Source organism: Apis dorsata, unplaced genomic scaffold, assembly GCF_000469605.1.
Source record: "Apis dorsata unplaced genomic scaffold, Apis dorsata 1.3 scaffold_74, whole genome shotgun sequence".
NCBI classification, from domain to species: domain Eukaryota; kingdom Metazoa; phylum Arthropoda; class Insecta; order Hymenoptera; family Apidae; genus Apis; species Apis dorsata.
Genome location: NW_006263372.1, coordinates 1,421,637 through 1,425,711, shown reverse-complemented (window position 1 = coordinate 1,425,711; position 4,075 = coordinate 1,421,637). Strand labels below are relative to the sequence as shown.

The following is a 4,075-nucleotide window of genomic DNA, read 5'->3' as shown; positions in this document are numbered from 1 at the left end:
AAAAAAAAAAAAAAAAAAGAAACGATGAAAGAGAGAACACGTAGGAAGGAGGAGCGGATAGAAGGTTGTGTCGAACGATTAAAAATGTTCCATTCCATTGTTGGGGGCCTGTTGGTGGCGCGAAAATCGATTTCGGTTGCCGCTCGATTCAGGAAACGACCATTGTTCTGCCCGATCCGCGATTTCGGCTTAAATTACGCGCCGCTTCAATTTCATTGAAGCGCCGATCGCGTTGGTAAATCGGATAATCAATGGGCGGGGCAGAAGGCGGGTAAACGAGCGATTGACAACGCGATATCGCTGGTAATAGGAGTAACTTTATCTCTCTTCGCGGTGTTTTGTTTCATCCTTGCCGACCACCCCCCGCGATGACCTGTAAACCGATAACCGAGATGCGATGGGCCTTATGCGTGATATGATTCGAAAACTCATTTGGAATTACGTCATCGTCTGACCGATGTTATACTTGTGGAGAAAATTGAGAATGTCGTGTAATGGATCGATGGGAAGAATTTCGAAGGATGTGAGATGAAGGTTAGTAAGTAATATATTTTATAATTTTCGTGTATTTTTGGATAGTTAGAAAAATATTTGAAAGTACTTAGCATTAATATTGTTGTGAACGAAAGTAAGTTAGAAAATACATAGTAGTAGAGAAGTATCCTAGTAAAAGTACGTGAGTATCCCTAGGAATTTAAAATTTAAATAGAGACAAAAGGTGCAATTTTAAGGAAGTCTAGAAAATATTAGTATGTTTTGTTTAAAGGAACACAGTGATAGAAATATCTTAATAAAAGTATATAGCAAAAGATGAAGATTTCTAGGTATCCCTAGAAATATCTAGAATTTAAGTATTCAGACAAAAGGTGCATCTTAAGGAAGTATAAAAAATATTAGGATAGTTTGTTTAAAGAAACACGGTGATAGAAATATCTTAATGAAAGTATATAGCAAAAGATGAAGATTTCTAGGTATCCCTAGGAATATCTAGAATTTAAGTATTCAGACAAAAGGTGCATCTTAAGGAAGTCTAAAAAATATTAGGATAGTTTGTTTAAAGAAACACGGTGATAGAAATATCTTAATGAAAATATAGCAAAAGATTTCTAGGTATCCCTAGGAATATCTAGAATTTAAATATTGAGACAAAAAATGCATTTCTTAAGGAAATCTAGAAAATATTAGGATGATTTGTTTAAAGTAACACAATAAAATATCTTAATAAAAGTATATAGCAAAAGATGAAGATTTCTAGGTATCCCTAGAAATTTAAGTACTGCGATTATTTTAGACTAGTCTAAAAATAATATTAATACATTTACTGATACTTTAAGGATATTTAAAAAGTACTTAAATATAGAAGATATTTATCGTTAATATATACTTCTAGGGATACCTAGAAAAATAGATAAATAAGAAATACCTAGCGATACTTTACTCTAGTAAAAATCATCTGAAAAATATCATGCAGATGATTCTCTTGGAGATATTTAAGTAGATATTTAAGTCTGGTTCGAATCACTTCAAAAATTTTAAACAAGAATATTATTAATGAAAATTCGATGGACAAAAGTCGAGCAATTTTTTTCTAAAAAGAAATAAATCTAGGAGAGATTTGAAAGAATCTCATCGACGTTCTTCGAATTGAAAAATTATATATTTTCTCTCTATTTTTTTCTCCCCCTTATTATCTTTGACGAGGGTTGAACAACAATGAAGTAGCATCACTGTCATTGCGATATCGATGAAGTTTCTCGCGTTCCATTCAAAGGTATCCGTGCATCGTGCAACAGATATCGATCCTCGTCTATTTACTGTCAACGGTAAACTGCATTTACCGCGATCATATACATATGTACCACGTGTACCATGAACGCGTCAATCTGTAAGCAGGAAAGCAATGACTGGCGTTCGATTTCTGTGAAGGTGTAACACGATTATCAAGACATCGATCCTCCACTAACCTATTGTTAACTTGGATAATAAAGGAGGAAGAATTTCCACACTTTTATTCCCGCTAATTATTTTTTCATTCGTTATTTTAGCAGCAAACTGGGAAGGGAAATTACCTGTTGCGAAAGTCCTAATTTCCAGTCTCTCGTGCAAGAAGTTAATTCACAAAGAAGTTAATTCCTCTGTGCGCTTAATTTAATACCATTTAAATATTGTTGCTCCGTGTGAACAATATAATCATGGATAAAAAAATAAAAAGGAATAAATATGATACAATTTTTAAGGAAATAGGAAGGATAATTACAGCGAAGAGAATATTACTTTTACTAATTCTCTTCTCTCTTTTTTTCTCTCTCTCTCTCTGTCTACGTGATATTTCGTTGGTGATAGATAATCAAAGAGGAATATATATTTTTTACCTTGACTCTAATACTAACAAAGTAGCTTCTTTTTAAAGTCAATTTTATCAAGATGAAATTTTTCCACCAATTTTAAATTTTCACCACCAAAACAAGACAAAGATGCACGCGACCAATTCGGTTTATCCAGAATCGATAAGTCGCAAAACCATGGAGATAAGCTTAACAAAAGAACGTGTTTACAGTTAGAAAGTTTACGTGTACTACCTTAGCAGGGAGCAAACTACGCCGACTGAACCAAAGCTCTCTTCATGGTTAGAGCCCTTTGTTCCACCATTACTGAAAACAGGAAGCTTAGCGCAGCCTAACTAGAAACAATCCTCAAATATTCACTAGTATTCATTGTTCATAGACAACGCGATGCGCGTTCTTGTTCTCATATTTCAAAGACAAAGCGAAAGGAAAGCTTCAAAGCTACTGCGCTAATAAGTTAACTTTGGACAGCATTATACTCGTTACGTAGTTATGTTTATTGTATCGTGTGATCTTGGAGGAGGAATAATTTCCGAACAAACCAATTATCCATCATCTTAAATAACTTTTCGTCGAATTTAAAATTTTTCATTTTCTTCAAATTCTATATATAATACATTCTACCTTAGATTAGAAAATAATACGAATTTAAATTTTCTGAAAAAAATTCTGAATTGTCGTATTATATTCGATTAGAGGTAATCTAATCAAATGGATTCAAAAATCTTAAGGAAATTTTATTTCCTTATTTTATATTATTAAAATTCGTAATTGCAACGCGAAGCAGTGAGGCAATAAACTAATTCAGGTATCAAAGTGTAGCTTAGTTGTAAAAAAAAACTAGTGGAACACAGATTGAACTTCGTGTCAATCGGTATCTGTAATCTGGATGCTTCGATTCAAGCTGAAAGCTGCTATATCAAACTTAACCCTTTGATTGCAAGCCGCTTGAGATCAAGGAGCTTGTTGTCTATAGCCAGAAACTTTGGTTATCGTGTATACAAATTAGGGTATCATAGATTTTCCACGTGTTTCAGTAAACGTATACCATCACATAAAATATTGTTAAGGATCTATCTGGTGCTAAAAGATACATTTACAATAATTTTAATTTTGTGATAAAAGATATGATCAAAAAAGAGAGATATTAAAAGAAGAAATGAATATTTTGTAAGACAAGTTTAAATCATTTAAGATTCCAGACATGATGATTTGGATCTTGCAAATTTTGTTAGAACAGAAGTAATAGAAACAAGAGATATTTGATGACAATTATTAGAATCAAATTGTATTAAAACTTAGAATTAGAAAGATTTATACCACAATAAATCCAAAGTATAGATATGATCTAATAATTTTGTACAATAGTTAAGCATCTATTAATAATTGCAATTTGATATTACTCAAAACTATTCAAATTATAAGTGAATAGTCTACTGAACCTAGGAAAAAGAATTGTTACCATCTAATAAATATTCTTATCAACACTACTACTAATACTAATGCAACAATAAGACTCATCACTCAATTCATTCTTTTCACAGCATCATCTTCTACATAAAAATCTACATGAAATCTTAAATCATCCAATAAGTATGATAAAAGTCCACAAAATGTAACGATCCACCACGAAGGACACAAAAATTTTCTTGAAACGAATATTAAACCTGATATCCATGACATTCGACCAGTGGCTTTCCACGAAGACATCGATCGTCGAGGCCATTATC

The 4,075-nt window shown here is 32.4% G+C and overlaps 2 protein-coding genes across 9 annotated transcripts in view; one reads left to right on the top strand and one right to left on the bottom strand.

Moving 5' to 3' along the window:
- The window catches only part of LOC102679608 (arginine kinase-like), a 103,750-nt gene that overhangs the window by 36,744 nt on the left and 62,931 nt on the right, over positions 1 to 4,075 (bottom strand). The gene's annotated exons all lie outside the window — the stretch shown is intronic.
- LOC102678884 (transient receptor potential cation channel subfamily V member 5) overlaps positions 1 to 4,075 on the top strand; it is a 52,512-nt gene that overhangs the window by 29,327 nt on the left and 19,110 nt on the right. The gene's annotated exons all lie outside the window — the stretch shown is intronic.